We start from the raw sequence: 15,151 nt of genomic DNA, 5'->3' as shown, positions 1-15,151 counted from the left end.
CAACCCACTGCATGTTGAGTAATAGTTGTTATCTGCTCCTAGGGCTCCATGTGACACACAGCTTCAGTCTTCCTTTGTTTGGTGGGAACCTGGTCAGCAGAATTCCAGCCAGCAGGTGCTGAAAAATACTCATGTTTGTCTATGGATTGCCATTGCTGGCATGCAAAAACACATCTTTGTATGTACAAGAGCCACCTAAGAACATGCAACAACAAAATTATCTTCTAATCTTTTCCAGAAGAGATACCATGGCATTAAAGGCAGCATCTTGGGATGTTTCTCTTCCTGGTGGGTTTGTGTCCCCAACCTGAGATTTCCTCATGGCTGTTGGACATCACCATGCACCAGCTCTCTATCAAAAACCTCACCCTCAGTCATCCTCAAAGCATGAGAAATTAGATGCTGAAACTCACTTGTCAACTGACTGTTTGGTGTTTGTGGCTGGATTTGCCTTCACACAATAATTTTCATCCTAATTAAGACTTCTGGGTGAATCCCCAATACAAATAAAATTAATTTGGGAAGATAAATACAGAGGAACAAATCACAGTCCAAGTGCACAGTCTCTTGGAGCCTGTGAGACTGCAGAATCTTGCTTGCAGATCGTCTCAGCCAGCTCTAATCATTTATTTAAAAAGAGACTAACAGAATAGTCTGTCCTGGAGGATGAAAGCATATGTTAGTCTCAGCGTGGATTCCTTTAGGAGGGCAGCATAATTATCACATTCAGCACTACCGTAACTCAAACCTACTCTTCCATTTTCTCTCTTTAAATACCAAGTGAAGTGCATATAAATAATTTGACTGCACAAAATGCAGCTCTCCCCACTGAATTGCCACCAAGGCAAGTCAGTCAAAGTCAGCTGGAAAAAGGACAGACTGGATGGTCCCAGCACAGGGGGCTGGTAACAGCTGCTCTGCCCATCTTCATGCCAGTAAGACCTCTGACTTTTTGGTTTGCTTGGGAACATTTGGGGTGTGGTTTAGTTTGATGCTCTGTTGAGAATTTTCTGGTTTTTGGTTACTTTAGGTGGGGGGATTTTTTGTTTGTTTTTAAATCAAAGAGCCTTCATCACAGCACAAAGCTGGTGAGAGTGGAATCCTCTAGCAGTAGCTTTGGGAACCCCAGGGATCACGTTGCTATCTGTGAGGTCTAGGCAGAACATATGTGTAACCTGTCCAGATGCTTTTGGTTCTTCCTACAGAGTCCAAAGTGGTGATAGGCAAGTCAAGACAGCGTAAACTTTGTATATGGACATGAAGTGGCTTCTTTAGTTCTTGGAAAGCAAGAGCCTGACACAACCCAGAAGTGAAAGCTCTAAAATAGAAAAGAAAGCAATGCCATCCTTCCATGCTAGCAGAGGGGCTCTACCCTGCAAAAAAATCACTTGGAAAAAGATTTACTAAACAAGCAACTCAATGTAAGCTCCCAGCACAATGTTGTGACAGAGTGGCTACTGCTGGCTTTAGAGGTATAAAGAGGAGCAGTAAGTGGGATTGATGAAGTGATTATACTTTTATTTATGACATTGGTGAGACCAGTAAAAGGCAAAACAAAGCTCTGTTGCAGCATTACAACTTTGTAAAGAGTGCTGAGAATAAACAAAGATGTGAACAACTGGGGAGGCAAATAACTGGGTTCTCAATGAGAGCTGAAAGAGCTCAATCTATTTAGCCTATCAACAAAGATTGAGAGGTAACTTGATTAGTGTATAAGTACCTTCATGGGGAGAAAACAAAGGGTATTAAACGGCTCATTAATCTATCAGAGAGAGGCATAACAAAAACTAATGGCTGGAAACTGAAGCCAGACTGATTTAAATTTAAAACTAGGCACATTTTTTTTTTTTAACACTGTGGGGTATTCTCCAGTTTTTGATACATTGAAATCAAGAAATGGATGCTGTCTGGAATACCTGCTTTAGGCGGACACAAGTTATACTGCACTTGAGTACAAAAGTTATTAGAATCAATACCGTGGCAACCAGGAGAAATGCAATGGCCTGTGATACACAGTGAGTCAGAGGGAAAAGTCAGAGGGGTCCCTCTTGGCCTCAAATCCCACAGGTCTATGAACTACGAAAAAGGCATTTCTCTGCCCTCCTACTGCATCCAATAATTCTGATTTTCCACCTACATTCAGTCACTGCAGAAACTCCTCTAAGTTCCTGTTGTAGAGATCACAGTAAAATCTGAAGCCAAGCTGAACTATGTGCTGAGGCATAACCCAAGAGTTAATTCTTTTGCTTGCTCTTTAAAAATGGGGTTTGCATTCATGAAGAGCATTAGATTGATGACACTGATAAACTGAAAAGAGAAACAGGGGTAGAAGTAGAAAAAATAGGAATTTAAAATGGTTCAAGCACAAAAATACCTCATGCAGCACGATGCCTGCAGGACTATTCTGTCAATTAAAGTGTGTTCATCACTCACATTTTTTCTGCCCCAGACTTGCAATACCTATCAAGGAAAAGGGTTTTTGGTAAGCAATTATGTATTTATCAAAGCAGAGTTATAGAACTTATATTTAAGTCAGTCAAAGATTTTCATAAATATGATCAATATATTTAGAGGAGGCTATAACTTTTAAACCTTCTAGATAGGTTAAACAAAAACAGTATGTAATTTATTAGAGCTAAATTGTTATTTACACAGTTAAGTTAAAACTGCATAAACAAAGCATTTTCTTTGGCTCAGCATTTGAAATAATTCAATAACCTCTATCAGCACAAAACCCATTTCCTTTGCAATCTTAAAATTTGGCTACCACACTGAAAACTACCTGCCACCTCTGCATGGCGCTGGGATTGTCTGCATGGAGGATGGAGCGCCGCAGACAGGATATCCAGTGGCACGGGAGTCTCCTGCTCAGAGTGGCACCAGAGCAGCACAGACACTTTGCAGAGCCCATCAGATAATGAATGCTCCTGTTGATCAGGCATTCCCAGCAGAGCTGATGAGGAGAGACCTCTCAGCTTTCTGCCAAGCCCCAGTTCCACCCGGCACCATCAGTGCAGGAACACCCGGCCCATCCGCAGCCAAGCAGAGCCAGGAGGTGCTTCCTGCCCCATCTTGTGGGAACCCAGGGCATCCCTCTGGCTGCCCTGGCAGGTCTGGGACCCTGGCAGGGGTCAGGAACCCCCCTGGACAGAGCCCCCAGAGACACTGTCTGTGATCTCTGTCCATGGAAAAGAGTTTTCAATCTTACAGGATCAATTACAAGCTCTGAGTGTTTGATATGAGTAATAATTAAGCGTGGCATGGGTGCAAAAGTAAAATTTTAGGTTTCTAGATTAGGCATCCAAAGGGGACAAGATGGAGGAAATTGGGTGTGCCTTGTCCTTTTTCTCCTTCTTCATGCCCTCCATGTTTCACTGCAGTGTTGGCATTTTTCTGTTGGTTTAGGCTGGGGACACACTGTTCAACGTAGGTGACAGATATTGGCACGTTATTGTAAATCCAGCACAGGTAGTTTCTGGTATTTAATGTTTGTAACATCCCACTGAGGGCAGAGCCCCACACGCTGCCCTGCAGGACAGAGCTGCGGCAGGGCAGCAGAACATGTTAGAGATAAACAGAATAAACAACCTTGAAACCAGCACAGACGAATCATGGCTTCTTCTTTGGCAGCGGGGCTGAAAGACAGAGACATTTTACAATCTCGGGATCACCAATACCACAGATTCTGACACCATCTCTCCTTGCTGCTTCCTCCTGGAATCGTGAACTCTTTGCTTTCAAAGAGGGCTCAGTTCACCCACACTATCAGTGGAGATTTCGGCTCTCCCTCGTGAATGAGAATCAGCATGAATGGAGCCAGCTTTGGCCGCACTTGCGCTGTAGATAGGCACGAACTCCAGGAAGCTGAGACTTAATTTGATCTGAAAACCCCCACAGCCAATGCATTTTAAAGACAGAACCACAAAGCCAATCAATAGGGACCATTCAGATACTTGCTGTCAGCGGCTAAAAGAAAATGGATACCGAGAAAGCCATAACTATGATAAATTTAGGCGCTGCTTCTCTCTGACTAATGTAGGCACTAAAACACTCCATGAATATCCTGCTTTGAAACGTGTCATATTTCTGAGAGGCCAATCAATCTCAGGTTCTCAGTGGACCACATTAAAATACATTTGTCACTGTAAGTTTATGAAATATTGATGGTGTTTTTTAGGGGGGTGTTAGGAGGTGGAGAGGTGGATCAAAAAAAGAGGGAGGAAGAGCGTCTTTAATGAATTATCTTTAGGCTAGAAGGAAAAGAAGAAACAAATGTAGGTGCTTATTGTGGATGAGGGTGAAAAACAGGAAACAGAATTGCTTACTGAAGAAGGACTTTTGTTGGATTAATAGGAAAGATCATGTGAGTGAATATTTTACAGAGGCCCTTCAGTATTTCAAGCTCAATTTGAACTAAATTTATTATTTTATTGAACTTTTAACTTTCTAAATTCGGTATCTAGTACAGAAAATAAAACCAGAGCTCCCTTAATGACAGTCACAGAGGGGAAATTAAAAGTGTATCTGTGTTCCAGGGGGGAGCAGTGTTTCAGTGTACCAGGCACTGCATCATATTTATGCCTGAAAGAGGGAATGAGCCCATTTGTGCTAGCAAACCTCACCAAGCAGGCACATACACTCCCCATGGAAAAGAAATTGAATAAAAGACAGATACACAGAGCAAAACCACCTTTCCTACTGATGCATCTACACACACTCAATACCTGACGTTCCTCTGTGTTTCCCACCAAGAAATTTTCATCTTAAGGAATTTATGGTCAAAGTTAAAGACCAGAAATGAGCAAGAAGGAACTGGGGACCAAGGTGGAAATGGGAACCATGTCACAGAGAATAATTAATTTCAGATCATAAAAGAAGCCTGTTGCAGATCCAAGCTGGGAGCCCAGGGCTTTCCAGACAAGGCCACTCTACCTTGCGGAAACCCAGCCTGCTGAGCACCTAATGACATCCTCAGCTTTCTACACAAGTAGCTCCACTGAAGTCAATAAAGCTATTCACAAGTGTAAAGTTAAGCCTGAGCTCAAATACTGAGGTACTGTGATCTATGTTTGTAAATCAAGTGTGGAACTAAAGCTAGTTTGTGTAAATAATTGGAAGTTGGGTTATTTTTCACCATTTCTGTCAATGCAAAAAGCAGTTTTTCAGATAAGAACAGCAGCAGCATTCACCGAGGGAACAAAAAGTAAATCCTCACATGCATTTTTAGCTCACAGATGCTAAACTTTTTGGTAAAGATATCATGCCATGTCTGTAGGAAAAACACTCTTAGGCAATAAATAGCACATTTTCCTTTAGTGATGAATTGCAACGAAAATAAATTGAAGCAGAAGCATAAAATTTTTCATTTTTCACAAATCTGGAAAAATATGAACTTTGTATTAGTTTTGGCCAGTGGCCCGAACATCTTCCCCTTCAACATTTAAGAAGAATTTCACTCTTCTTACTGAGATTATCCAAACTGATATACACATCTATCCTCTATTTCCTTTGTCATAGTTTAGGTATTTTGGTTATAACAATTTGGCTGCTTAAAAAACTTTCATAAAAAACAATTTTTCTACCTTCACCCCAGCAATTTCAACCAAATTGAAGACTTCCATATACATGGAGGGCAGAGAGAAGGAAGTATTTTGTTTCCCCATCAATTAGAAGCAAGGTTGAACATTTCAGCATGTTCTAGGGAAGCAGAGTGATTTGCTAAAGAGTTTAATATTGAATTACACCTCCTGCTCTGTTACAGCACTTCTCAAGAACATTAGCTCAGGAGCCCAAATCCCTACCTTTCCCCCCTCCCCTCAAAATCTGTAGTCTTTGATTAAAGTACTATTCCTACTATGAACTGAAGTTTCCACTAAGAACGAGACACTGAGCATAACTAAAATTATTTTCTTTTCCCCAGCCTGAATATTATTTCAGAGGTTTGCAAGTTATTATTTTCCTCCACACACCTGTAGCATACACAGACCTTACTCATGGGCTATGGCTGTACTAGGTCAGGCATTGAGCAAACAAATAAAAAAGGGAATGGCTTGAGGCAGATCTTTTGACACTTGACAGAAATAAAGTTTGGACTCAAATCTGGTGCCAGTGTGAGCCAGAAACTTTGCAGTTACAGCAGCAACACCTCAGGGCTGTGCTGGCACTGCTCAGATTAATTATTAGTACCACCAAGAACCATATTTTCAAACTTTGAGGTGTTTAGGGGAGCAAACTGCACCTGCTGGAGATGAGGCAAGAACATGGGGAAACAGAAAGGTCCTTCATTTAGGGACCTGCCAGGTCCTGCTTGGCAGCCCATGGCAATCTATCCTTTAAAAAGAAGTGTACACAGTGTACAAAGTCTGCAGGCACCCACTCAGCTTAGGTGCCCAGGCAGCTCCTTCAGGTTTTCAGCCTCAAATGAACTTGTTCAGGGTATTTCCCACAACAGCAGCTTGGCTCCTGGCCATTCTCCATCCAAACTGCTCATCAATGCATTGAGAAATGGGGAATTCATGGCTTCCTCAAGGAGATTCTATGGCCACCTAGAAAGCACAGTGGCAGCAGCTTTTCCTGCATGTTCAGACTAGGTTTCTCCTCTGATTTCAATCTGTTATTTGTGATATTACACTTTTTCTATTTGTCTGAATAAAACCTCTCACCAAAGTCATGCCAAACCAGTAAGAGCCAGAAGAGAAGCCCAACAAATTCTATAAAAGTAGTTAACATTATCCATGCTGAGACAAATCCAGATCCCAGTCCCTCCAGGCAATTTGGGGAAGGATTGGGTGATCCTGACATCTAAGATTCAAACCCTTGTATTTCTTCAATACCTCAGAATTGGATACTTTTATATGGAAAGGGGCGAGATAATACAGCCTAATAACCCCTCTGAGTCTTAAAGTCACTGATGCCTTTTTGGTATGTTTCTAAAAAAAAGGCAAAACCTGTGAAAAAAAGCAACCCCTGATCTCCAAACCCTCATGCTCACTTGGTTACATCAGTCCAGATCTGCCACAATAGCTTGAGGCAACATTTGGAGTTTGTTCTCACTTATTAGAATTAAGCTTTTGTCAAAATACATATTAAAAAAAAAATAAATAAGCTGCAAATCTGGTTACTAGATTCATTAAGCACCAGGATTCATGTAATCTTTGATAATATTTTACACTCAGTGTTTGCATATGGCCTCTATTTACAGATCTAAGCATTCTATAAATATCTGCTGTAAGTACTCCAAGGGCTGCCAGGGCAGTTTTCACCCACTGCTCTCTTGACCCTGTGGAAGTCACTCTTCCCAAAGGACAGCCTGAGCAATGCACAACATTTTTATATGATGTAGCATCAGTTCATGTTGGTTCTGGGTCTTACTTCACCTTATTTTGTATTTTTTCTGGCAGTAATTTTTGCATGCCACTCAAATGTTACAGAAGTGTCTGTGCATGCTGCCTCTCATGGGGGAAAAGCCCTGTTAAAGTTGTGCCTACACAAAACCAGGTGAACTGTTCTGGAAAGATGCCTACCTTAGTTCTTAAAAGGATTGTCAATTCGTGGTCAGAAAAACTGAACTAAAGTCAGTAACTGCTTAAAAATATTTCAGCGTAAGGGTAAAATTTGGGAACATTTCAGTAGTCAGTACAATGCTATGGATGGTCATGAGCCATCCAATTCTAACAATTGCAGTCTGAGAAAGGAAGTTCCCTTTTAGTATGGCCAGTTACAGTCAAAGAAGGGAAAGGTAACTACCTTCCCTTCACTAATGGGGAAGGGTTTTCCTCAAAATTTCATTTTTTAAAGTGTTGCTGTATAGATGGGCTACCTCACACAGTGACCAATGACACAAAAACCTGGCCTAAGAGTAGCTGTAGGCAAAGCAGCAACAAGGTGATTGCCTTTAAGAGGGAAAAAAAAAAAAAAAAAAAGAACTGTTAAATATAAAATCATTTGTAAAGACAAAAGGAAAATATGAGGCATTTTAATAACTGTTAATCAAGTGACAGACTAAAAATTCAAGTCATTATTGTTACTGAGGTCTTAAATGCTAGGAACTTATCTTTGATGAAAAAAGGAGATCCAAGTATATGGAAAACACAAAATTCACATTCAGATGTTCTAAACCTTCCACAGACATGCGTTTTAAAATAGTCTAAGCTAATAAGCTACTGTCTCACAATTTTTTAGACATTAATTTATCATGTTTTAGCGACTACTTTTCTAGATCCTTTGCCAGTCACCAGATTATGAAGACAGTGGTTGTATTTCAAAAGTTGAGGCAGAGATTTCAAAATCCTGGATGTTTCAGCTTCTCTAACTTTTCAGTTCCTCGTGAGACTGAAAATCTGCCATAAAATACCCTTAGCAATTTCCTACACAGCAATACAGATCAGTCATGGTTTTATATCAATAGCTAGAAAAAACAAATCTTACCTATATACCACTATAACCAGACCCTATGCCTATGCTGTTGGCATCTTGAAAAAGCATTTAAACTTATATAAATGTTGGTATAAAATTCAGTTTTCCAAATAACTAATTTATCCAGTGGGCATAAAGGAAACAAAACACATCCTGGAAGTCATTTAGTATTTCTGCCTATTTATTTGGAATTTTTAGTCTTTCTGGCCAAGATATTCATATAGACCCCTTAAGATGTGAGATAAGCCATAGAATTAGCCAAGCAAGGGAAAAAGAGCATGGAAGAAAACTAGGAAAATCTCAACAAATTAGTGACTATTTAAATACTGAATAGTCTTCCTCTGTTCAGGAAGTGTCTGTCCAACGGAAACTCTCCTGTTCAAAATTGGTGTCATCTTGAATGCCAAAAAGGGAAGAAAAAGTCATTTATAAAACAATTACAAATAAGGTTTCAGCCTTGGGGGTCTTCCTCAGGGCATGGTGAAACTGGGACACAGCAAAACTAAACAACATCCTGTTCTTCTTTAGCCTAAGGAAGGCCCCATGGCCAAAATGCCTTCTCTAATTTAATTTTGTACTTCTGACAAACGGGTTGACCCTTCCCCTGCTAATTAACTGCTCTGCAAGTTGCCACTCTGCACCAAGTTTGTCCCTTCATTTTTAGAGGTCACACACAGCATAAAGCATTTATCCAAGCCATCTCCAAATCCCACACCTTCGTTTCTGTGTGGAACGATCAGCTTTGAAATGTTCACTCTGGGAGAAGAGGGAAGCAATATAACTAATTCTCCACTGCCTTTCACTGCTGCCACATCAACTCTCCTGGGCAGGAGGATGAAATGCTTCTGGTAGGGGTTTGAATAACTGGATAAGACCAGCTAAGGTGCAGAGCGATGGAGAATAGGACCCAGCAATTTTAGGATGTCATCTGTAAAAAGGAAGAATGGTTTCTGTCATGCAAGTTTATTGCAGCCCAGAAATGTCTACAGTAACTGTGGGCATATAATGTGATGTGCAAGGCTTTTATGAATGAGACCCCTGTGGCTTCTTGTCAGAACTGAATCTGAAGTGATGACAGGACGTTTAAGTCTTCCCTGGGATGCTGAAGGACTTCCATAAGGGAACATCTTGAAGATGGGGCTCTCGAGACTTTCATTCAAGAGGAGTCCTTCCAAAAGTTGTTGAAGGATTTTGGTAAGGAGCAGCAGAGAGAGAAGCCCTCAGAAGCACTGAGGGACCAGAAGTGCAGGGTTTGAACTCTTTGTGTGTTGCCCACAGGAATGAGGCCTCAGGGTAGGTGACAGGACACTGCAGGCCAAGTCTGGGGAAAAACAAGCAAGCTCACACCTTCCTACTGCTGCTGCTGACACTATCACTGTCAGAAACATGGCAATAATTTGTCTGCTGCCTAGTTAGTTGGACTCCCCAAGAACAGTTGGTGTAATTTCTCTCCACATGGAAGTTTTCAAAAGATTGTAAGAAATCAAGGAGGCCACAGAAGCCCCCTTCTCCCAGGCATTGCTGAGAATGGGGGTGCAAGGTGAGCTTTAGATCTGCTCAGCTCCAGTGCACACAGACAGACCTCAGCTGTGGCTGCACCACCATCTTCACCAAGTCCCTACAGCCTGGTGTTCACTCATCCTGGGAAGCAGCTGAGGAGTAAATTACTAATGCCTAGCTTAGACAAAGGTATAGATACACTTGTACACTTCATATTTCAGAGTTTTTAAACATAATTAAGAAGGCAGTCTATTTTAAGTTCCAATTCTTGGTGGTCTGCCCTGCCCCAAAAAGCTGATAAGCATCTCTACCATGTCTATAGAATTCTGCTACCAACTTAGGACACAAAAAGAGTCTGTATTCCAATTTACCAGAAATCTGGTCAGAGGTAGAAAACTGCCAAACCAAAAATCATAAAAGCATGAAAAAGTATGAAAAGCATTCTCTTAGCCCTTAGTCTGAGAGCTGGAGCAGAGCACCTAGCAACAGAACATTCTCAAGAACAGGGAATTTATCCTTCAGAGGCTTCAGCATGAGTTGCTTCAACTCAGATAAGCCAGCTCCAGCACACCTGCTCCCAGGAAATGTTATTCATATCTCTCTGGTATCTTCAAAATACATTTGAGGATTTTTTGTTTGCCTCTCTGCACCCTTGTGCTACCCTTTGGCTCCTCACCATTTGCCATCAAGCTCACTGTCAGATTGACAGCATCCCTGTTTCCAAGTATGTCTATATCTGAACTTGCTGGAAGCTGTGCAGCATCCCATTTTCCTGAAAGTCGGTTTTACAAAAAAAAAAAAAAAAAAAAAAAAAAAAAAAAAAAAAAAAAAAGCCTGTATGAAAGGCTGAGTTTTAAAAAACAGCACAAATGGAAGTTTTCATCCCTGGTTTCACTGATGAAACGAGTGTTAGCCTGCTCAGATATATTCCCTGCCTGTAAATCAACTCTAACATTTGCTACTATCCCAGGGAGGTCTGATGACAGGCTCATTAGTGCTCCTGCAGCAAGTAGAGTTTGGGTGAGAGACCTCAATGGGAAAACAAAGACAACTCTCAAGTGGGTGCATTTCTGCTGTGCCTCAGCTGGAGCAGAGCAACACCCACAGGGGAGTCAGACATTTGGCAAAAACAAAACAAAACAAAAAAAAAAAAAAAACCCCAAAACAAAAACAACCCAACAAAAAAACCTCCCACAAACAAAAAAACACCACCAAACAAAACAGAAAGCAAGTTAGTTCTCTTGCTGTTAAAGGGAACAAAAATCCCCTTTACAATTATACGTGCCTTAAATATCAGCCTTGGAATCGTCACTTTGGGTTGTCATTGTCGTATTTTCCAAAATATGGAAAATAAGACAATGACAAAGACAACGACTTAACGTTTCTCTCACTATGAGAGAAAGACTGGGTTTTGAGGCAGGAGCATTTTGTCCAAGGCACTGCGAGCAGAGTCAGCCAGTTTGGTTCAAATCCACCCTTTGGTGGCCTTTGGCACAGCTGTCCCCAAGATCCTTCCCCTCCAGCCTCAGCAGACCCTGTTGCACCAAGGCATCTCCTCTGCCACGCACCTGATTTGATTTTAAATAAGGGTGCACTCCCTTTAATTGAAACTTTGTGCATGAAAAGTTTATTAAATCAGATAGCAAGAGCACAGAGCAGAGACAAGGTGGCAGGAATTGCCCTCGGGCTGCACCTGCCCAGCTCGACATTAGGTGCTGTTATATTTAATTGTTGCTGAAGACAACGCAGAGCTTAATCACACACTAAACCCTCCCTTTGACACAGGTCCTTTGTTGGAGACAGATATTCAAATAAACTTGCAGAAGCATCTGAAAACCAGGAACTTCACAAGCAGAGGAAATTACCAATGCAACTCATCGGATTGAAAGATTAAACCCAGGAGAATTCAAGCACTCATTTATACACCAAACTATATTTTGTAATTTTTTTCACTGAGGACTCATATTTACAACTGACCAGGAGCATCAAGTTCAATAATGAAAGTAAAATTAAAAACTGTACATTGTTCAGGGACTTTCAATGGATGCTCAAAGAGCTGTAATTAGGCAGACAGTAATTTGAAAGAATTATATGCTGGCCAGAATAAATATTCCTGTTTAAAAGATGAAAAAAAAAATATTTAAAGAAGTTCTGAAAACTGAGATCAGGGGGCTAATGGAATAAACAGAATATCAACAGACAATAAATAAGAAACCTATTATAAAGAAACAGCACCAAACCCCCTATATGCTAGCATTCATTCCCTGCTGAATACAAACATCAAAACTACACGTGGAGATTCTGAAAAAGCAGGAGTGTTTCAGATACCTGTAAAAAAGACACTGATATATGTAAACCTCTTCTAAATGCCACAGCTAGACTAGAGAGTTTAACAAAGGCTTGTGGCTCCTTGTTTAATCAGATGACTTCTCATCAAGCAACTAAATCATCTGCATTATCTTCGGCTGTCTGCCAAAGGTAAAAAAAAAAAAATAAATAAATTAAATCAACAGGTCAAGATAACAGTCCAAAGAGTTTTAAAAGGAACCAGTGCACCGTTAACTTTTTAATACATCACAGCAAACAACCTCGTAAATGCCAGAAGTTGCAGGATTGCCAACATAATTTCCATTTGAGAAGAGTTAAGGATGACTCCAGAGCAACTTGGACCAGCTAGTCTAGCCTTAATAACTGACAAAATAATAACAGATTTATTCATGGACTATCAATAAAGAATTGCAGACTGGAACTACAATTGTGATGTTTCATGGAAAACTGGTTTAAAGAAACCACTCTTATCTTTTTTCGGCCAGATTACAAGACTGATTGATAGAAGCAGCTGTGATAATAAAGTGGACTTGGACTTCTTCAAGTCTTCTGACTCAGCTGTATCTAAATTCTTCTTTAAAGCCCCATATTCTAGTCACCAAAAGGATTAAATAAATGGTCTAGAGACTGACTTCAATCTGTAGTTGGTAAAGGAGAGCAGGGAGTACAGCAAGAACCAGTCGCAATCCGACTCTGTTTAGAATCCTATAGAATATCAAGGTAGCAATGAAATTCATGGTTAACAAAGTTAACAGAGGACAAAGACTGCAGCAGGGGAAAATTCTGCTTTTTTGTAGGCTGATATCAATAGTGACCAGGCAATTATTAAAATGAAGTATGGAGGGCAAAACACTTCTAAAGAATATTATTCTCCTACAGCCACACCTCCCACATGGCTGCTCAGCCTGTACCCAGATATTCCTGCAATTAAACCTTCTGTCTCTCAGGTTTGGGCTGTGAGTCTCCAGCCAGGCTAGAACTGTTGGCACTTTCCAGCAACATTCCCAGTAAACAAGGGCAAAATGAGTTCACACCTGACAGAAGAATCCCAGCAGACCTTCTTAAGCTATGAAAAGTCCTGATTAGTGCATTCACTGCTCACTTATTGAATGTGCTCTCATACAATCCCGTGTCCCCTCCCACAGTCTATGAACAGTATTGTTAATTAGCAAGATGGAAGTAATGCAAAATAAGATCTCCTGACAGTCCCTGAAATGTTAATATTTAGCTCAAACCCACATCTCAAGCTGAATGAAATGTCAGCAAGGTTGAAAGCAGCACGTTCAGTAATAGATGTAAAGCTGGATGTAAACAAGTGACTTATGACTGAAACATGGGTAATTAGATTCTGCTTCAAGTTCTCATTTTACCTTTTTGCACAACGCTTTTCCTGTGCAACCAAAGCAGGCCAAGTGTCCCAAGTCTCCACAGGAGGCAGGTTCCAGTCTGGTTTTATGTCCTGCCAGGCCCTTCTTTTAAACATTCTCTGATCCAGTGCAGACAGGAATTAAATACAGCTGCTCTTCTGATGAGTCCTAGACTCATAAATGAATGTTTAAGTGGTCTAATGGAGGACCATATTTAAGACATAGCGGGTTAGGTGTCCCCATGGCTTTGTGCAGCAGCATGCAGACACCAGACCCTGGCAACAAGACAGCCAGCTCAGACAGGAGTGTGCTGACTCTGCTTTTAGACTGCTCCTCCTCCTCAAAAAGGGTCCAACACACTGTCAGCTGCAACCTAGGTGTAAATGACCAACTTTTTATTCCAATGCACTGATCACAAGACCAACAATCTACTTTCCTTGGCATATTAAAAACACAGTGTAGACATTATGCCACTGGAGATTTTTGTGATTATAACCCAGAATATAACCCAGTATTTCCAAATTCATCACTTCAATATTTCCCTCTAGAAAGTAAGAGTAATTGCTTTCTTTTTACACAAATCTCATTGCTACAACACTTGAAGGACACAAAATTGCCCAGTGTCAGTGCTGTTCTAGACATAAGTGATTAAACTTCCCTGAATTTTATTGCAAGTCAGAAGCACTACTGCTCTGCCAACTTCTCCTGCTGTATTCAGTCACAGCTATTCCCATCATCATTGTAAACAGGTTTTGGGCTCACGTTCTTACAGGAGATCAAATTAATGGTGTGAAAAATAACAGGGACTGCAGGGCTCACACTGGGAGCTGCCCCTACCCCAGTAAGGCCAAGGGGGTTCCCTCTCCTTGCCTGGTTTGTACCACAGCCCCCCAGACAGCTTCTTCTTCCTCAGAGTCAAGTCCTTCCAGGCTATCAGCCTTACCTTTAGAGCTGTCACGACTGGAAGGAGCCTTGAGGGGCACTGGAAGGAAGCTGTGGGAGGGTGCAGAGCTGGGACCAGCTGATGTCCTGGGCTTGAGAGCCACATCTGGGTGGGAATGCTCTGCTTTGGGAAGAGCTTCCAGGGTCAGGCTGAGCTCCTGCTAGAGCCTGAGGGGAGTTCTCAACAGAAGTGCCGTGCAGATATAGGTCTGAAGGTGGTATCTATCCAAAACAGCTCATTCTAGGATTTCAGACCTGCATGGGCTGATGTACTTTGGGTGAGTGGTGATAAATAAGAAGCAGGTAAGTTCATCTGTTTGCTGCACATGGAAAGCATTTCTACTCTGTATTGAGTGATTATGAGAAATAGCTAAGATCTGCTGAGGAGAGCCCTCTCTGACAACATCCTGCCTTTCCTCCTAACACCTGTGTGCTGACAGCTTTTATAGCTGACCCTGAAGTTAATACAGACAATCTAACACCTGCTGGAACACACTGCCCCATCCTTTTTGAGCAACCTTTACTTTACTAACACTGCAAAGAGTTCCACCAGCAATTTTACTAAAGTTTCTTGGATTACGGGAATAGTTATTTGGGTG

Source organism: Taeniopygia guttata, chromosome 20, assembly GCF_048771995.1.
Source record: "Taeniopygia guttata chromosome 20, bTaeGut7.mat, whole genome shotgun sequence".
NCBI classification, from domain to species: domain Eukaryota; kingdom Metazoa; phylum Chordata; class Aves; order Passeriformes; family Estrildidae; genus Taeniopygia; species Taeniopygia guttata.
Note: the sequence above shows the minus strand (reverse complement) of the source record.